The sequence below is a fragment of the Aquila chrysaetos genome, chromosome 6 (genome assembly GCF_900496995.4).
Source record: "Aquila chrysaetos chrysaetos chromosome 6, bAquChr1.4, whole genome shotgun sequence".
Taxonomy (NCBI): Eukaryota; Metazoa; Chordata; class Aves; order Accipitriformes; family Accipitridae; genus Aquila; species Aquila chrysaetos.
This window is the reverse complement of record NC_044009.1, coordinates 44,717,696-44,739,277: the sequence shown is the minus strand read 5'-3', so window position 1 is coordinate 44,739,277 and position 21,582 is coordinate 44,717,696. Positions and strand designations below refer to the sequence as shown.

The window sequence follows — 21,582 nt, the reverse complement described above, 5'->3', positions numbered from 1 at the left end:
GCTGTATTTATTCCCAGTGGGGTGGAGGATGGTGACAGTGAAGCTTGTGGGCGTCCTGCCTCACTTCACAGCACAGATGTGACAGAAGGATAAGCTCTTCCAGAAGTGCGTAGTGTCATGTTTGGAATTACAGCCTTTCCATAAGACAAATACTTAAAAAGTATGTGCAAAGTGCATGCCAGCTTAAAAAAAAAAAAATTTACAGAGAGCATGAAGGTAGGCATGTAGTAGTCTGATCTACCAGAAATCCAAAACTAGGTAAGCTCCCTTGTTTCTGGAAAATACTGTTTCATTCTGATCCTGAGACTACTAGACTATTACTATTAAAATCAGTAGGACTTCTGCCATTTTACTCGAGGTTATGCTTTCACCATAAATCTCACTTTGCTCTGTCAAAGCTTTGCTCAGTCTAATTACCACTTGCCTCAAGATCTCCTATGACAGCAAGATCAAAAGGTTCATTATATGTTCTGAGAAAATCTTTATTCTATCCATATTATGTCTCCATTTTAATGTAATCAAGGAAACACTTCTTTCAGAGAAGGAAAACAATATAAATGTTGTTTGTTACTGTACTTGAGGCGTTATCTATCTTTTTTTTTCTTGAATTGAGTATATTGTCTGTAAATATTTTTTGGAAGTGGAAATTTGTGTTCCTAACTGTATTCTTTTGCTTTCCATGGATTCTTTTGTGTCATAGGTATAGAAAATGAATTGAAGATGTACCTCTATGAAATGGCTATGATTTTAACATGTCGTTTTCAACACATCCCTTTTCCTTATGCAGTTTGATTGTCACAGTCAGATCCTGTACTGCATTGAAAACACAATATATCTGGTTTTCTTCTGTTCTCTTTTCCTAAGAAATTACAGTTAATTCAGAACTCACTCTTGTAAACAAATTCTTCAAAACGTTCTTCCCAGTGTCCGGTTGCTTGTGCTTGTCTCTGCTGATAGCATTTTGTTCCTGGTTTTATGGGCTATTGCACTTTACTGGAAAATAGAAGGGGGAGCATTGAAATGCACTGTGAACGTTGTAATATAATCTGTTGTCTGGACAGAACTGTCAGGTGGTAGGATATAAAGTTGCTCTTCACAGCACAAACTTGGACTCAGATTTGTGGTTCTGCCTGAAGACCAGCCCCAAGCCCAATTTCATATGCAGATGTAGGCTGGGTCGGCTACCTGACACCAATGCAAAGATTCTGGAATGGTCCCCATTTAAAATAGAAGGAGTCTGTGATTTTTCCAAAGCCACTGCATGAATTGCAGATAGCAGCACTTGTGAACCGAAACTGTCTCTTTCCTTACTGTGTTGTACCTACTTCTTCTGGCATACATTCCCTTCAATGACAGAATAGTTTCAAAAATCTTTCAGAGGCACTAATGCCTCTTTGTTTGTCTTTACTTCATTCATTTTGTTGTCTGACGTGTTGAACTGTTCTCCAGTCACCTTGGGGGAAGAGGCTTACTCTAGTGTAGTCAACGAAATGATGAACTGTTTTCATGCTAAATGCTTTTCTGATTTTCGTGATGTTTCCCTGGTGGGCCTCTTGCTGCTCTTGGGGGATAAGCAAACTAACACTGCCTCTTTGACTCTGCTGCCACTGATGCATCTGGCAAAAGCACATTTCTTACTGGTACACGTAAGCTTTAGTGGCGGCATCGCAGAGGCTTATCATCATCAAAGCATATGCTTTGGACTGTGTGAGAAGGAATCACACTTATGATGGAGTTTTGGGAGTGGGTTCGGGCAACTTACTCTCTTCCATGTATAGAGTAACAGCAGAAGAAATAGTTGAGAAATGGGGGTTGAGATAAGGGTAGTAAACAGAGGAAAGTGGGACAAGTCTTGATGTGATCATCTGTAGGCAACTACCTCCCCTGTGCATAGCACTTATACGCTCTGGCACTGAGAAGGAAAACCTTTTACAACGTATTTTCCTTTATTCTTGAAAAATCCAAACTAAGTCCGGTCTGCCCTGTGGGAACTGCTGAGTATCTAACTCCCAGGTGAACAAAGCCAAGGGAATTCTGAAAGCCTGCTAGGGTTTTCTCTATGTCAGACTAATTCAGATTGATATTGAATATTGCAGTGATAAGCAGAGACACAAAACTCATAAACAGCTGAATTAACTATTTAGAAAAAAAAATTCACAAATTATATTTCTGGGTTAAAAAATGAGATTCAAGAAATCTAGGCTCTGTTCTTGAACTTAATGTTGATTTTGTTTATTTAATTACTAAAATAATCACTATTACGAAAGACCAAGTGGTGTAATATTGGTGATGATGGACTGTCACCTTGGTTCATCCATCATTAGTCCTTGGAGTTTGACTTTTAAAAATGAAATGTTGTCAGTGGTTAAGTCTGCATAAATATGGTTTGCTAAAGGTTGTAGTACTAAAAGATCTGAATTAATAAATATAGGAAGGTCGCTTCACTATGGTTGTGAAGGTCAGTCTCATCTTTTTAATTGTATTATCTTTATATCTTTCTATCTGCAACTGTATCTGCTTCATTATTTTATTTTGGCAATGTCAGATCTATAACTCTTCTCATGTACTTTGGATAAATAATTATTATGTTGCAGAATTCAAGAAAAGATCAGGCAGTCCTGAATCTTTGAGCATCCTCTGTCCAAGATGATGCAAATAATTTCCATTCATTGTCATTAACATTAAACTTCTGAATTTCTTCCAGGGCTTCTCAGCCCTTACTCCAGCCATTTGTCAGGAGGAAATAGCAGGAACTTTTGATTAACATTCAGATGACTCCTCTTTTGTTTTATTGATAGTTTCTACGATCATTCACCCTCATCACCTTTGCATAGGCCCAATATCTTGCCCTTCTTTGGAAACTGCAAAATCAATTTGGTTCAAAGTTGTATCTAGTGCTGTGCTGTTCAGAGGTGGAACACTTGTTCGGCATGTAATATGCAGCGAAGAGTTCATCCTCTACAATTTTATATAGAGTTTCTTCTTTTTTTTTCCTTAGGCTCCAGTGTGACTGTGGTATCATGAAGGTTGTAGGGCATGTACTTGAATCCTCAGATAGCCAAGGAACCTCTCTTTCTGTTGGGATTTGAAACTGACTTTTGTTTCCCGGATGAATGACAAAAGTACCACCATCTGGTATGTTCTGGAGCAGGGATTTTTCAGCGCTTTGTGCTGCAGTGGTTTCTTTTTGGATAGAATGGTTAAATGTTCATTGATCCTGAGTGCTGCACAGATGATAATAGGCAAAGTACTTGACTAGGAGTAAGGTAGTTGACTCCCAGACTGGATGTCAGAAGTCTGCAATATATTCTATGCAACCTGCTGCTGCATAGCTCAAAATTATGTAATGATACAATTTCGGGAGGGATCCTAATACCAGTTTTTTGATCATCTTAAGTAACAATTCAGTAAGCACGGATAAGAAGAGATCTTTGAGAGTTTTTAAATAGATTGAGAATGATACTGAAGGTGAGACTGAGAGCCTGTTTGTTTCCACATTTCAGGTAAGTGACAACAAAATGCTGTTGAGCTGCAAGAGGAACGAGAGGAAAACAATTCATAAAAAAAATACTGAAAGAAGAAAAGTCTTCATAACTGTGGCTCTGAAAAATGCTCTTTTCTTTTTTTCTTGTTTTCCTAAATTCTGGTTAGCTAAGTGCCTGCATGCTGGAATAGAAAGTGGTTATTAAGAAGCTTTTATGTAATTTAATAAAAAAAGACAGCAATGTAGTGCTGAAGTAGAAAACGCTTCCAAGGTTTCTTTTTGCTGGAATGTTTGATTACAGCACTGTTGTACAGTATTATCACACTGTAATTACAGGTACATGAAATACCCTGTACGTGATAACACAGTCCTTTCATACAATATAATTTCTGTTCTAAAAAGGTTTCTGTTTTGTAAAGCTCTTAAATACCTATTCTGTTTTCAGACCGGAAGTTTCAAAGGTGGGCTGTTTGACTTATGGCCTAGTTCCCACTAAATTTAGTTGTTTGCAAGACAAATGGTGACATCTAGTCATAAGAACTTAAAATTTATTTTTAATGTTGCTGACAGACGAATGCTGATTAGCTGCGATTGTTAGTTCCTTTCAGTTAGCTATTTCTATACATTTGTGGGATGACTGTTCTGTAAATTGATGACAAGTGTGTCATCACAAGGTTTCTTCACCTAGGCAAGGTTGTGCCAGATGCCTCCAAAATAGTCTTGTGGGGTTTTTTTTTTGCTTTCAGTGTTAAAGTATCACTGTATGGGATGTCAGGGAGTTTTAAAAGGGAGAAGAAAAGGATTGTCTTGGAGGCTAATGTTGAAAGTGTTGAGATTAATCGCTTTAGCTTTGTGCTTTCTGCTCAAATGAAAGAAAGAGGCTCTTCCAGCCCGCGATCTGGGGTGCTCTGAGCTGGTTGCTGAAGGGGCTAATTTATTTGGATTTCACTTCAGATGGCATCTCGAGATATAAACCCTCATATACTAAAAATAAGTTTTTAGATAGCCTCCTAAATCCTTTGGTGTGTCTGTGGTTCATAATCACAAATTTTAAGCTTTTAGCTTTTCCAATTTGATGCTAGGAAAAGGAGACATTGCAAATCTGAGTTAGTGTGCTTTGGAGGGAGGCTTTGTGCCTGATTCGTATGGAGTATGACCATAGCAGAGAGAACCTGTGAGAGATAAGGTAAAGACAAAAATCTACTTTCTGCTGTTCAACAGACCACTTACAACAACATTAATGTATCAGAATCCCAAGACTGAGTGGAAATTGCAACACCAAAGAATAATGTCTGATAGCCTTTGGCAGATCTCCACAACTGCAGGGTTTCTAATGGCAAAAAAAAGCTGTGTCCCCCAGTCATCCTAGTCCTAGATTATTTTTCCTGGGTTATCTACTTACTTGCAAGAGCAGAGAGTCTGTACACATTTTTGTATCTACTTCGGTATTTTTATTTTAATCCCTTTTAATGGTTGTGTGTAAGCCCATATAAGCAGCAGTAAAATCCATAGAAATATTAGGGGAGGGAAATATTCTACAGGTTGAAACACCTCTGAAACTTGGCTTAGGTAATACGCTCCTCAGTGTCTGCTGTACTGTTTGCGTTTGAGTCCTGAAGAATCTAACATAATCGAATGTTAACTAACTGTACATTTTGGTGTACAGAAATTTTATGACTTTAATTCATTAGAATTTTTTATTTAAGGCTGCATGACAGTTTCTTAATTGCTGGAAGAAGAAATGACTGTAATGTGTGAGATCTATTGGGAAAAAAGTGATGGTCCTAAGGCATCAGTTCAGACTTTACATAGGAATTTTGGTATTAAAATATTTATTTGGCTCTAAATTAAAGACTTGATTATGTTGTGTTGTAAGTCTTTAGTTGTGGCTTATAATTCAACTGACAGAAGCCTCCTTAGATCTTTCTTAAGATTTAAAAGGATTTATTGTCTTTGTATTAATCTAACAATTTAACTAATTTGATTATTCGATTCGAATACAATATTGAAGTCAGCTTGCTGGTTTGACCTTGATTTGATTGCTATGCTGCTTTATTCATGGTTTAATTTACAGTTATTGATAGTAGTTCTTGGGGTTTTATTTTTGTTTTGTTTTTTTCCACTTCCTCTACTGATTTTTTAAAAAATAATATTTATAATACTGGGTTATATTTCTTTCAAGTAAAGTGGAATTTCTGGTGACCTGGTTAAAACCCTGAACCAGTTTTGTTTTATCAGACATATGCTTTCTAATACTCAGTAACAAAACCCTGGGACAATTCAGCAGCAATTTTAGACACAGTTCCACTGAGTAGCAAGTACGTCACAGCTTATAAATATTAAAGAATTTACATCCCCTGGTGTTCACTGAGCCTGCAGATGTCAAAAATTCTGCCATTGACTTCATTGTAATGGAAGCTTCATCCACTCATAAGTCAATCCATTTCTATTTAGGTGCTTATTTACTCATACCTATTTGGTGTTTTTTTTTTTTTTTTTTTTTTTTTTTTCATTTTCTTTTTTCTTCAATAGAAAATTACTGTCATATTCATGTATTTATATATGATAATGGTTACCTGTAGCATAGAGGTATATAGAAATTTAATGTCAAAGATAAAGAAACAACTTTAACCATATAAAAAAAATTATATTACAAATATAAACTCATTTTTAATGTTAAAAAAAAAGTTCCATTTGCCCTTCTGGAAAAAAAAAAAGTTTGTGGAGTGCTCTGGTTGCTTCCTTTTAGATCTATTGATTTTCACCAATTGTGATTTAGAGAAATTATACTTTGTGAGCATCCTTCCCTTCTGACCACTTTCATATTTTTTTTTTAATTTATTTTATTTTTCTGTGTTGCAGAAAGTGGAAGTGACTGAAACAACCCACATTTTGCAATTTTAAGCATATATTGCACTTTGCCTTCAGTAAAAATAGTACATTTTCGTATGGTTACCAGGGTGGAAAGAGTGGCTTTTTTTTTTTAATCTAGTTTTTTCTGTCAGAACAAAGCTATAAAGAAGAAGTCCTTCTGGTGACATTTTTTATTTTATTCATTGTAGTTTTATTTATGGTTAGCTTTAAAAAAGTCTCGATTTCAAATTCCACACACCCCAAGTATTTTTCTAGCCTGAATTTGTCCTCAGTATACATTATCATGGCTAAAATTAAAAATTCACATTTCCTTTTTTTTTCCCTTATTCTGACAATCACTAGAAATTTGTTTATTTAACAAATACTGGAGAGTTCTGTATCAGGCTATCTTTGTCTATGTCTAATGGGATCCAGATAATTTTCTCATCCTACAAGACATCGCAGACAGTGTAGCATTGCATCATTGGCATTTTGACTAAGAAGGACTGACAGGGAGGGAATTTACCTGTATCCAAGGAATCTGAGCAACAGAATGGCCTTGGGACTCATGAACTGCTTCAGAAATTAGGATAATGCTTGTTTTACGCTGTCCTTGCTGATAATCTAATGGCTTGTTCATGTGTACTGAGAAATAAAAATGGCTCTTCATTGATGTGTGAAACTTCTGCTTTTTCCAGTGGTTTACTCAGTTACTAAAACGAGTTGCTGAAGGAACCACAAGAAGGATAAAACAAGACAATGTTATAAAGAAATCATGCGTGTGCACTGGTGTCTCCAAAACAATTCCTAGATGGCTTTGTTCTTCCCAAGACTAAACCTAGGATATTGAGGAATATACTAAGCTGGAAGGTTACATCAGCCTCAGTGGGCAAGACATTTAGAATGGAGGATGTGGTGAAATCTCTAAAAATTGAGCACTGCTACACTTAAAAGCTTTTTTTGGGTTTTCCTTTTTTAACCAGGTAGATAAGAACTAGGATGAGATGGAGAAAGAGGTGAAAATTACAGTAGAAACGTTCAGGTTCTCAAAACCTGCAAATGGAAATAACTGGGATGGCTGAAATGTTACAGGTGATGGTTGAGGGAAACTGGGATGGGAACTGCAGATTTGAGGGAGAGGAAGAATTAACTCCCCAGCTGTTGATCACCAGCAGTCTTGAATGTGTCCATGACTCTGGTTTAGGTGATGTATTCAACCTAAGAGGAAAACGTACATTTATTGTTCTTCCTGTTGTACGTGGTTTATATGAGTCGATATGTAAGAATTTGTTTAGAAAGAATATTTACAAGTGGTTTTACTTATCTTTTGAATCACAAGTCATGCAACTGAAAGAGGCAGTAAATGCAAACAAATTTGGGTCTGTTCACCCAACATTGCTTGGGAAGTGCTTTGATGTCTGAATTCCAAATAGTCTTACTGTTTTTAGTCATCTTTGGGACTCTGTTGCTGCACTGCATCTGTGTTCCATGAGGGCAGGACTTTGCTCAAGAAATGTGATTGTGATGCAGTACTGCTCATAAAGGGGGAAAGGAATCTAATAGCCATGAGTCCTATTTCTTACATCATGCTGCTAGTTTTTCCGAGTCTTTTAGTATTCACTGTAACATTGAAAATGGATCAAGAATATTCAGGTTCAGACGAGAAATTTTACAGCCAACTCTGTTCATAGATCTGGAAGAATCTGGCAAGAGAAATAATTTGCTGAACAGTTTTCTGCATTGAGCATTCTGTAATATAAACTTTCTTCCCTCTGACCCGCAGAGGAAGGTTTAGAGGAGTGTGATTCTAGCTGACGTGGCATTATGTCAATGTGACTTCCTTTCTGTTGCTTGTGCAGTGGCACTTAGAAGTTATGTACTGCCCTCACCAGAATGGTCCAGAATAAATAACCAATTCACTGAAGAAAGAACATTGTACAGAGTTGAATATTTGAGCGTACGATGCTAACATCTCGTCAGTGTTTCTTCTTTGAGAGATAATTTTTGGTTACTATTGCTAATGACAGTGAGTTATAAATACTGGATGCTCTATAAATATTGCCAATTCAATCCTAGGCTGGGGGAGTGGTTTTTTTGATGCGTTGAGAGCTTTGTGACTATTAGTTTGAAGGTTGCATGTCCTAACATCAGTGAGAAAACAGACTGTATGGGCATATGGATTGAGAGAATTTCAGAAGGCTCTGATGAAATGTTTTGTTCTCAGATTCTTCAGCCCAGTAGTAATTATTTTCTGAGTGAAACAAGTGTTTATGATTCAGTAGCATTTTATACTACTGTATTTTATTATGTGGCTTCATTGCAAGCAAGGCAGCTGAAAATTGAACTTTTGTTAAATTAAAGCAGAAACATCTGAAAGGTAATGAAGATTTTGTTCCCTTAAAGCTTGTCATTTTTTTTCCCCAGCCAGAACAAAGATGAAACATACTAATGAAACATACTCTTTCTTGGTGTAGAAATTGTTTCTTTTATACTCTTTCACTATTATGTCTCCAGCTATAGGACACTGACTTCAACACAAGAATTAAAATTCTCAAAGAAAGCATAGTGGACCTTCTTTTGCATGGTTAGAATGCTTTAAGATACTAGTCAGTGAAATGCTAATGAATGTTTAATGCAAAAACTTGAAAAGATGCATCTCAAGAGATAGAAGGAGGTCCTTCAGCTGCAGTCTTTGAATTAGTTCCATTGATGTCAATGGTAGTACATTGATTTATGTCAGCTAAGGTTCTTTCTTATATTCAGCACTCAATCTCTAAAACATTAACTGTTGTTTTTCCAAGAAAGTAGGGTACTAGTACTTGAAAGCCAAACCCACACTATGAAACAACAAAGAGAGACAAGTGCTGTTGATCTGTAAGACTTTGGAATTCAGAATCACAGCATTGCTGAGATTGGAAGGCACCTCTGCAGGTGATCTAGTCCGACCACCATTCTCAAAACAGTTTCATCTACAGTAGATTGCTCAGGGCTGTCGACAGTCAGGTTTTGAATATCTCTGAGGATGGAGACTCTACAGCCTGTCTGGGCAACCTGTTCAAGCGTTTGACCATTGTCACAGTAAAAGGCTGTTGATGCTTATGGGTCCCTTCCAACTCGAGATACCCTATGATTCTACGATACCTTTGTGAATCTATGTCAACTGCTCCCAATCATCATCATCTCCTTCATAGTTCTGGAAATGGTTACCAGGATTAGTGGTTCCATCACCTTCTCAGGGATCCAAGGTGAGCTGACTGGCTCATGGTTATCTGTGTCTTCCTTCTTGCCCTTCTTGAAGATGGAAATGGCATTTGCTTTTTTCCAGTTTTCAGGAACCTTCTGCAACTGCCATGACCTTTCACAAGAATGTGAATTTTCTTTAAAATATGTTAAAAAAAAAAAAAAAAAGACATTTCACTTTCTACCTTTTAGAACATGTTTCCTTAAATCAGTTGTTTGTCTCCAAGGTATAGTAGCATATGCAGTATGTATCTAAGAGGTAGCTATAGTAAGGACTATTCAAAAATCGTATAACACGGCAACTAGTTTAAAATGGGTAGGACTGCACACGATGTCTGTGATGGTTGAAGAGGAGTTTAGAAAAATAATTTATAAAGAAAAATAATTGTATTTACCTGTTGTAAAGTAGTACTTCTGTGAGTGGTTGAGTTTTATAATTGGTTTTATTATCTTTTTTTAGCAGAAAAACTACTCTTTGCATTTGCTAACCAGTAGCTAAGTAAAATAATTGATTCAAATTTGTTTTCTAATTAAAGATGATAATCTCTTTTTACCTTATTACTTACTAAAGTCATTTAATATACTGCCTCATAATTTGGTGCTTTAAGCAATTGGGAATGTATTTTTCCTTCAATATTGTTTTCAGACATTTTTAGGGAAGAAATGGAAAAAAATGGGATCAGATGTCTGTGAATTCCCTTGGCAGAGTTTACTTTAGACAGAAAGAAACATTCAATTTGGCAGTGGGCAATATAGTATTTTTCAGTATTAGAGCCAGCTGAAGGAGAAGTTCACCTTCAAGAAGTTTGCTACCAGAACCTTCTTGATTGCACACCCAGTCAGTTCAGCAAATAGCATTCACTGCGATGGAGTTTCTGTAGTACTTTTAGAGGTATGGGCAACCTAGGCAGACAGAGGGGACTAAAAAGTTTGTAAGAGCCATCTCTAGGCAGTAATTGCATTGAGTATCATGGATATAGCCGGGGTTTTCATCCAGGGGTGAAGGGCCACGCTTGCCGTTCTGGTTTTTGTGTTCTGGCCTGTCCACAGAGCTTGGCTTGCACAGGTAGAACCATTGCAGAGGTTTTGTCGGGAGTCGCATGTGTTCACCCTGCCTGGGAAAGAAGATGGCTCTTCTCTGCTGCTCTGTCGAATTGTGCTTGCGGTTGTATTGGGGGTTAGTTCAGACGGTAGGAAGGTCGCCTCGGGAAGTGTTGCTTTTGGTCTTGTTTGCCGATTCAGGGAAGTACAACACCACAAATGTTTGGGTTTTTTTAATTTTATCTTATTTTTCATGCCCAGTCTTATTCCAGAGTACAAGAGATTGAAACAAATTAAAGAAACCCTCAAAAAACAACTCCTGGATAAATAAAGAAAAAAAAAATTAAAAAACATGCTTGGAGCCCATCACTAACAATAAGAAATACAAAACCCATAGAAAAGAGCCGTCTAGTTTATATTTCAGAACATTTTCTTTTCCTGTAGTTTAAATGTTAGAATGCAACACTGATGAGGAGGGAGAACAGGTTTTGAACAACTGGGTGAATGAGTTCTTTATTAACATTAGTGAATTTTACATCATTTAGTAAAATGCTGTGATAAACCCACATTATTAAATATTATGCTACATAAATGCAATGAAAAACTATTCATGTGATTAGCATTTTCTTATTGCATACCGAGTGCTACTTTATTTTACTGAAAAATCTCTACTATTATAGAACAATTTTCATTTTTTAAGAATACATCCATCAGAAGAAAAACGCTATAAAGGTTAGATATGACTAAATGGCTTGAAATTTAGAAGCTCATTATGTACAGAAGAAAGGACAGTGGGAGATAAAAGACAGGAAAGGGCAAAGTGATTTGTATACATGAAGGCCTAAACAAAGTGCTTCTAGAACGCCGGACAGAATGTGAAATACTTAAAAGTCGGCACACCTGCATTTCTCCTCCTAGCCATTTTAAATTTGTTGAAATGATTTCATGAATAAATGCTTCCTTTATTATTTCTCAATTAATTCTGTGGAGCTGTGGTTATTAAAATACTTCATATGAGATTGTTTTAATGCTTTTAGTTGCATCATCAGACTGTTAATGCTGTGTTACATCAGCAGTTAATGCCATATTGAAAGCACAGGCATTAAAGGTTTCTGGGGGGGAAGAAAAACTGTAACAAAGTGCCATTTTTGAAATTGATGAATGAATGTGCCAGTCAGCTTCTGACAATTTCATATCAGGGGAGCCCTGCCTGGTTTGGCAAAAATATACGGATTTATGGGATGTGCATAGAGAGCTAACAGACCGAGTCTTCTAGAAATTCTAGACTCAAACAGAAGGTAAGGAAAATACTGGCATCAAATGCAAATGTAATTACAATTGTGTTTTTTTTTTTTCTGAGATGAAAAATGAGGATGGATTTTCCTGTTGCATGAATTCTGCATCTGCTGAGACAATGCAGGAAATAGGGTAGTAAATACGCATACACACAGAAATTACAGTATAGGACATTGGAGCTATAGGCCACCTGAACTTTTTTATCTTCAGCTCTATCTCAGTGGTTAGGTATTAGTAGAGACAAAGTACAGTTCCTCGTCTCTTCCTCTCCTACTTCCCATACTACCAGGGCTTGGAAAATACCACAATATTTGGGGGAGGAGTGTACACATTACAGATGTTGCTGTGCTTGCAACTGCTGACAGTGGCACCAGTGGCATCTTTGAGTTGCCTCTGCTTTGTTTCGTGCTTCTCACTGGCCGTTGTGCTTCTGCTCAGCCAAGGCACAGCAGTAAGCTGTGTGCCTTTTGTTACTGGAGGCACGGGCATAATCAGCTCTGGAAAAATCCACTAGCTCAAACAGTGTCCTATGTTTATAACTATAGAGTATATATATTTATCTTTTTCTGCCAGTAAAAGTAGACCTGGGTGGAAAATCCATAACTATGCAAAACCGAATTAAAACAAAGTAGATTAAGAGGAATCATAAAATGGGGATACCACTCTATTTTTAATAAGAGTTGCTCTTCATCCTAATTCAGTTTTCTGAAAGCAATGGTGGAACAGCTATCAGGCTGAATGGTGGTTGTTTTAACCCTGGAAAATGACAGCTCCAGTACAGTGGTCCTATCTGTGCGCTGGGGGGACCATTAGTTATTAGGTTATTGGAGTAATCTCCTGTAGGAAGCAATTTGGAATGACTGCAATCTGTCTGCCTGTCTGTTTTAATTTTTAAATAACATTATTTTATGTAAGCTGCATGAAATCATTGCATGCATAGTAAGCTGCTTACTGAAAAAGCCTTATAAAAAATAGATGCTGTGAATTTGCAGTAGGCATGCAAACATTTTCACATTTTTCACTCATTTAAACTCATTTGATAAAAATAATTTGCTTACCAACTGGGAGACCATAGAGAGCAAGTTTCAGTGACACTGATGACTTTTAAATGCTTAAAACCAGGTTAAATTATAAAAATATTGTTCCTGGCTATTTGGGGTCCTCATGGCCCTTGTAGCTTAGTGCCATCATACAGCAGTTCCTTTGCCGTGTCCGTGCAATGAAGCAACAGGATGAAGAACAACTTTACCATGTAACTAGCTTTATGTTTTCATGTAAACTCAACTGTCATATTACTGGATTGCCTTACAACTGTGAGTATTATGGAGGAATTAAAATGCTTTTTCACTTTTAATAACTGAGGAAATGAGTCAGGATTTGAGTGATACATCTGCCATCAGGCAAGACCTCTACATTAGTATAAGAGACTGAACCATGTTTTTTTACATCCCAGACTCGTATGTTTACCTAGGCATAATGCACCCCTTGAATTGACTCACTCTCCTAAACCAGGAACAGCAAAGATGTGGTACATGACTTAATACACCCCACTCTCCCTCCCAACCCTGCTAAGGAACAAATAAACTACAAATGCCAGGTAGACTGTATTGCTTATCTATCCCATATGTCCCTATAGGAAAAAATGTCCAACCAGGATAAAATTCCTGGTTGGCATGCATAGACAGTATGGCTTTACTGTTCTTCTTTCTGATCTTGTCTCAGTGACACATTACCAGCAATGATAAGGCTGTAGAGAACCAAGACTTGAGAAATATTACTTAACTCTTTATGAGGATTGCATTTATCGCAAAGCTGCTTCTGAAAAAGTGTTACGTATCTATAGTACTAGTGGTGCAAAAGTTACTACAGAGAACTGTTTGTCATAGATTTCAAAGGGGTTAAAAAAAAAAAAAAGGGTGGGGGTGCGTGAAGGTAATCAAAGATCAGTTCCCAGAACTATTAGCGTTGGCTCTGACCACAGAGGTCACTGCAATATCAGTTTTCTTTCTTCATCATCTCTGAATCAGGTCTGTATTTACCTTTACAAGAAGAGTGAGTTGTGTAAACCACACTGTAAGATAAGTCTAAAATCTGGAAGCCTTTTAATTTAATGACAGCCTCTTTTTTCCGTTAGGTGACAAGGTTAAAGGGCAGTCTCAAAACTCCAATAATTTACTTCCCTTTCCTTCCTGTTAACTGAAAGGCCATTATTTAGGAATCAAGTGGTTGACCCACATAACAAAGCTTATTAATAACCTTTTTGTGCACAGGACTGTATCATAAGAGTTAAAACATTTTTGCGAGGTATCAGAAATTCATTTGATACTGATTATGTGATTCCAAGGTCATAGTAAAATCTTTTGTTTGTGTATAATTAGCATTTCTTTCTACCGCTAGGGACAAGAAAAAAGATACAGCAAAGCAAGACTTCTACAGCTTGATTTGTATTCACTCCTACCAGCTCTAGCCCTGTTTGATGTTAGCGGAGTTACTGTTGATGAGTAATAGTGTATATTATACATTGCAAAGCTCCTATGAGCAAATTTGTGGCCATTCTAATCCAGCACTTTGCAAACATCTGGACTAAAGGCTCAGGCTTGCAAACTCTTAAGCAGAACTGTAACTTTTCCTGTGAATCACCATATTGGTATTGTGAGCCAATGTAGATGAAACATTACAGCCCTTTCGCAACACTCACGATCATAATACAAGTGCTGTTGGAAAGGACCTTTTTGTTATGGTGGAAGTCTCCAGACACTTCCTCAATGAGGATCACTTGTTGAATATTCTTGGGAGAGGTGGGGCACTATGATCTAAGTTAGCCTCATTCTGTGAAGGTAACAGGGACAGTCCTGGGCTTCCCAGTTACATCGATCTATGGGATTTTCCTCAGGATGGTGGTATCTTTTGGGTGCCTCTACATCCAGCTTTTTGCTTGCACTTTCAAAGAAATGAGTTACCCCATTGCCCCCAGTTACTGTGCTTTAGTTTGCATTCTGGGTTGGTTGCAAACTACATGAAATGGATTCCTTTCAGATGAAGCTTGCTTAGTTGGTGGGATCCAGGAGTACTCCACATGCGCTTCAGTCCCTGAGGGAAGTTCAGTCCATGGGGCCACTCTAGAGCGGGTCTGAAGTAAAAGCCCTGAGATAGAGTTATATGGATGGATGTCAGATCTGCAGCACTCTTCCTATCTCCAGATCAGCTCCTGCTGGACCGCAGCACTTCCTAATATACATACAGCTTTCATCTGTTTTCTTTTCTGCAGAAGAGTAATAAGCTAGTAAGAGAGAGAGATTTCCATTTTTTTCCTTTAGAGAAGCATGGTAGGAGACTTTATGGGAATTTCAGGCTTAGCCTGAAAGCTCTTACACCAGTGGAATGACAATCTTTTAGCTGGGATTTCCTGAACTGATTTTGTGTTATAGCTCAGGACGTTAGCAATGTGCAAAGGATTACACCTTAATTTTGAGTAACCATTATGTGAACAGTCCTTACAAAGAAACATTGAATTTAGTGGTATTACTTGCATGAGGAGGGATTCTTACAATCAAATCTTGTTTGTTGATTATTTTGTGTCCTCAGTTTGAAATTCTTGGGATGCTTAGCGAGTGACCTGATCCAAACTGCCCAGAGGGTTACTTTGAATTACTTTGAATATAGTACTGTTGAATTCAGCTGGCTTTGGATCAGGGCTCTTGTCAGGATTAACAGCCATATCTTGTTTAAAAAGCAAGCAAACAAAACAAGAAATACAGATTTCTAGAAAGGTAACCTTTTTTAATATCTTTTTGGCAGCTCCTGGGTTCTAGGGATTTAACTGAAAGACCTCCCTTCCTTTTTCTTCCTTGCTCTCTTTTCTATTTGTTTTGTGATCATGAGAACATTTTATTCATTCTGTGCCTTTCCAGAAATCGTGAAGACCCTGGGCCATGTGATGATGGTTCATTTGATGTTTTCTTACCACATGAACATGGCTTCTCACTGGTTCTTTTATTAACAGTCCACTTGACTCAGCTTATGTTGCTTCAAGAGATATGCCCTCACCTAACATTTAAAATTTACATTTAAAGTAAAACTTTCATATAAGCCACTGTACTATATCTGATTGTAATACATATTCTGGAGAGGGGCATGCATAGCAAAGATTGTCCAGGGAATTAATTGAAACAGTTGACTGCTCTGTGTTTATCATTGTGATCTAATATTTGCAAGTAGTGTTGGATTAAAAACAATACAGCAAACAAACTCCTCTTTTCGTCACCTCAAAAAAGCTGCACAAACCCAAATTACATTTGTTATTTGATGAAAGACCATTATCAGCCAAAATGGATCAATTTATTTTGGAAAAACAGTATTTTGATCCCTATTTGATGAAAAAGGTATTAAAGATTCTGAAAAGCAGAGTCGTCTTTTCTTCCCTGGATATGTGTTTGTCAGTGCCATATCTATGGAAGAACAGAACACAGTGAATGATACGCTGTTGCAATTGTAAAAATGCTTATTACATGATACTGGCTCTTACAAGTTTTATTGTAGTATGTTCGTTATACCAATAAAGCTATTATAGAATAGAATGTATGAACCAGATGCTAATACAGAATTCAATGGCAACTCTGAAATTAAAATATAATCCAGAACTCCTACATTTTTTTTTTTTTTCCTTTAGAAGATTCACTAGTTTGGTACTGAGGAGTCTAGACTTGATAGATTTGGAGGAACAAAATGTACAGACAGGTGTGCACTTGCTTCATTGAAATTTAAATTAGTTACAAATTTTCAGGAATGAAGTCAGCTTTTTCCATCAGGAGTATCTTGTGGAATTTCATACAGAAATGCAGTTGTAATTGCCTGTGGTTATGTGTGTGTTTGTTTTGTGTTGTGAAAGAACTGAAATCAAATCCTAACACAGTCAGAAGGTTTGCTGTGATGTATATTTAATTGGGATCGTGAACGCCAATTTTCTTTTTATGTATTTGGGGGCATATTTGATGGTTAATTTGTTTCTAAGTGTACAGAAATTCCAAGCGTTGCCTTCCCAGTCCCCACATAAAATCATTGATGAGATGGTGCACAGGGAGCTCCTTAGAGGTCAGGAAGAAATCAGTCTGCCTCCTCTGTGGGCCACTGCCTTGAGTGGCCAGTATTTCATGTTCAGGGCTATTGAAGCCTCCAGGAGCACAATTTCTTCCCAGCCTCTCTGTCAAGGATGTCTAATTCTGGGCAGCCATTCAGCCACATACTGTTATTTTTCATTTCAAAGAGCTTTTCCAACCATCCTGTCTTGCTCTGTTTCACACATTTCTGTAACCTGTACTTGAGATGGAGGATTTTGGCTATAGTTCTTAGACTTTAGCTCTGAGAGAGTAAGACACAAACTTCCATTAGCTTTAAAGGCTTGTTGTCTCTTAAGACATGTTTTTAAAAACTTAAATTCCACCCAGTTTCTGGAGGCTAATCTGTTCCACAGTAGAAAAGGTAGATGCAAACGGGAGACTTCAGCCTATGACTACTTTTCAGTGAAATACTGTCCTTTAGAATTGTGCAAGTTATTTCACCTACCACATTAAACAGAATGGCAGTACAGAATAGCAGTAGAGTGCATTTTAAATGGATTAAGAATTGGCTGATTGACAGGTCTTAAAATGTAGTTGTCAGTGGGAAGTTACAATGTCATGAGGATGGTTTGAATGAGGTTCCCCATGGGTGAGCTGTGGGTCCCATGCTACCTGGTATGTTCATTAGTGAACTCAAAGTAAATCACTGCTGCTAAAATTTGCTGTAAATGATGCTGAGATCCTCATGTGAGTAAAAATAATCTGTACGTCTGTCTGTGTCATATATGGCAACAATATGGACCTATGTGCACTCAAGATGATTTTATATTTCTTCTAAGACAGTAAAATAAATACACTCCCCCTGCCTCCAATACCTGTATTCATAGGAAAGAAATGATTGTGGTACAGTCATACCACTGTTGTGATGCAATTGTATTTTAGAAAGCGGTGACCCTGAGAAAGGTTTAGCTGTCATGATGAGCAAGTACATGTGAGTTCCCAGTGTGATGGTCTGGCAGAAAATGGCTGGGGAAGTGGTACCATCACATAGCTCCTGCAACTGTTAAAGCAGAAGTAGAAGCAGAGAGGTAACTTTTAGCTCAGGATGTGGAACTGGCAGGATCAGTACAGGAACACTGTTTCCAGTTGAGAGGTCCCCAGGTTTGAAAGCATATTGCAGAATTTTAGATGATGAAGGGAGAACCCACACATAGATTTGAAAGACTTGAGAAAATGCCTTTGGGTAGTTACAGTCATAGAGGAAGCTGTGTTTGTGTTGGACAGCTTTTGGTTAAAAAACATAAATGAACCTTTGCTTCAGTCTCTCCTCCAAGGAATCTCACAATCCCAGATGAAAGTCTGAACCACTAAGCTGCAGAACTGTGCCCCTACTAGTCCTGCTCACTTACCTAATGAATTGTCATTTATTTTATATAATTTCAGTAAATAAGGAGGAATGTGCTTCCTAAAAATAATCTAAAACCTGATGCATTGGCAGCATTTTCGAGGGGAGATAGGTGATGGAATGTAAAACCTTTTAAGAGAAGTTTGATTAAAAATGTGTTTTCCATATCCTGGCTGAATATTACTCAGTTACTAGAAGAAAAGTATTTCTACCAAGCTGACTGTGAACAGAAGCTCTCAGTCCAGTTTCTGTCTGTTTTTAAATGCTTGGATTGAGACCCACAGAGGACTTCAGCTGTAGGACAGCTAATTTATTGATCTGGACTGGGGCTTGAATGCAGGTGGGCATCAGGATGCTCAGCTGTGGTTGTGTAATGAATGCACAGAAGCAGGAGTTAAAGCACCTGGAGAAAGGTGACATTAAAAAGTAAAGTTCTTTGCCATTTAGGAGTCCCTGTGTTTAGGCAGTAATTGGGGGGCTTTCAGGATCACAATTTTGGCTTCAGGCTCTCAAGAATTTTATTTGGAAGACTGAAGGCTCAGTGTTTCATTCTGATGGCCCAAAAGAAGTTGACTGTACTCTCCTGATTATTCATCCATATCTGCCACCAAGTGAAGCCTTTTTTATTGCTTTATTGTGTCACATTTTGACAACTGAATGATTCTGAACACTATTCTCCCAGAGAAGTAGAAAAGAAAGTGTCTCAGAATGATTGGCACCTCTCTATCTACTAACTGCAGAGCACGTTAAAATGATACATGACTTTTCCACAAGCTACAGAAGGTGGAATGTTCATTCAGGGAATGTGGCCAGTAGCATAAAGTGGTGAAAGGCCAGGGTCTTATATGTGCTTTACAGCTAGTAAAGCTGTTCAGGAGCACAGCCTAGCCTATGTGATCTGCCATGGACTTTGTGTTCTTGGAAAAAAGACAATAAAAAAGCAAGCACATGTGCATTGTGTTGTCCTTATTATTGTTATAATTCACGTGCTGATTTTTTTTTCAAAATTACTAAAGAAATCATAGTTTAATGCAGGATGTGTAAGTACCAAGGTGCATTTTGCGGTTGCCAGAGTACATCCTATTCATTTTACATGTTTACGGTGCTGCGCTTACACAAGCTTGTGCAGTAAATGTATCATTCTCTGAATGACTGAAGGAGAATGAGGAGGAGAAACTGGTAACCTGACTTTATATTCAGGTTCTTCATATCTGTGAACTTCTTTTTTAAGACAAGGAACAATTGTATTGTTTTTACTTCCTCTGAAATGTGGTGTCATGGTTTAACCTGGCAGGCAGCTAAACACCACACAGCTGTTTGCTCGTTTCCTCCCCTGCAGTGGGATGGGGGACAGAATTGGAAAAAAAAAAGTAAAATTCATGGGTTGAGATAAAGGCAGTTTAATAGGACAGAAAAGGAAGGAATAATAACAGAATTAGAATATACAAAACAAGTGATGCACAATGCAGTTGCTCACCACCTGCAGATCGATACCCAGTCCCTGGCCAGCTTTCCCCCTAATTTGTGTACTGAGCATGACATCACATGGTCTGGAATACCCCTTTGGCCAGTTTGGGTCAGCTGCCCTGGCTGTGTCCCCTCCCAGCTTCTTGTGCCCTGCCCCCCCCCCCCCCCCCCCCCCCCAAATTCTCACTGACAGGGCAGTATGAGAAGCTGGAAAGTCCTTGACTTAGTGTAAACATTGCTTAGCAACAACTAAAGCATCAGTGTGTTATCAACATTATTCTCATCCTAAATCCAAAACATAGCACTATACCAGCTACTAGGAAGACAATTAACTTTATCCCAGCTGAAATCAGGACACTTGGCTACTCTTAGCAATGCTCACAGAAAATTGCAACTTGTGTTTTTGTTACTGAGATATCTGGGTTGTTGAATAGCTGTCAGACTTGCTTTTATCCTATTACATGTTCTCAGGGAGTTGAAGGTGCAGTTTGACATTTAGGGGGAAAAAACTAAAACTTCACTCTCAAGTGTTTCTATCTTTCATGTTCCCAGAATGACTTTTTTTTTATTTTTTTCCTTAAATCGTAACACCCATGTAGAGTGTATTTCTGTTTAGGCTAAATCTCTGTATATTTGTGTGCTAAAGTTTTGCAGTGATAGTAAGCAGCCAGTCTAAAGGTGGCTGTGGACACCAGTCAAATCACAAAAAAAAAGTGTGGTCACTTGTCAGTGAACACACTGGAACTCATGGCTGCTTGGCTGAAAGATTGTGTCATTGCTCCTAATGCTGCTGGGAGAAAGCACCTTTTCATCTTGCATGTTTGCAGCTATGTTGTTCCTCACAGGTCTCTTGGTTTTGTCAATTAACCTTGAGACCTAATGCACTGTCTGAGAGCTGGAAACACAGCATGGATTAGCAATACTCTCTTGAAGACTGAAGGTTTCTAAAGAAATTAGAAAAAAACCCAAACACTTTCATCTGCAGTAGACTCTGGTGTTGTACTGGCATGTGAAAATTTTTCTTCGGACTAACTTTAGTGCTGGACTTTAAAGATGAGAGTGGACATCTTAGCAGAGATCAAGAATTCCCACAGTTGGTATGTTATTTAAAATTTGAATTTGGTTCTAATATCAGTCTGCAATGTATAGAGGCTGAGCTGAAATCTGATTATTGGAAGCTTCCTGGTTGCAAACTTCTCCCTCCTCTGTGGTGTTGCACACTGAAGAGACAGGCTTATATAGGCTTGCCTCTTGGAAGGAAGGAACAATTGTACAAGAAGTACCTGTAAGTATGACTAAGCTGAGACATAAACATGAGAATTCAGCACCACTGCTTATAAAATATTCTGCTCTAAAGAGTGAAATTCACTTTTAGAGGAATTAGGCAGCCAGCAAAAGCACTGCTTAAACTGTATTTAGAAGATGCTTATAAATTCTGCATAGCTTTTCTGCCAGCTCCTAGCACATATGTAAACATCACCTGTATTTCAAAGGAAAGTACTGGCAATTTTTCACCAGGTTCTTTTTTTAAAGTACATCTTGTAGTTTTAATTGATTGATTAAACCCACTCAAACTGCAAGATATATTCTGCTGTGGTTACTGTTTGTATCTTAAAAATAAAAAGCCTATAAATAAAAGGCATATCCAGAGCTAATGTAAATTTGCCTAGTGTCAATTAAGTTAATGATAGCATTATAGTGAATTATATCACTGATCTAATTCTGTAATTTATTTTTAT

General features: G+C 37.7%; 1 protein-coding gene and 1 long non-coding RNA gene across 3 annotated transcripts in view; one reads left to right on the top strand and one right to left on the bottom strand.

Annotated features, from left to right (window-relative positions):
• DPP10 (dipeptidyl peptidase like 10) overlaps positions 1 to 21,582 on the top strand; it is a 565,422-nt gene that overhangs the window by 357,961 nt on the left and 185,879 nt on the right. The window lies entirely within an intron of this gene.
• Positions 16,290 to 21,582, bottom strand: part of LOC115342881 — a 61,044-nt gene continuing 55,751 nt past the window's right edge. The window contains exon 5 of the long non-coding RNA XR_003923943.1: positions 16,290 to 16,362. This is a non-coding gene — a long non-coding RNA (uncharacterized LOC115342881). The remainder of the gene's footprint in view (positions 16,363 to 21,582) is intronic.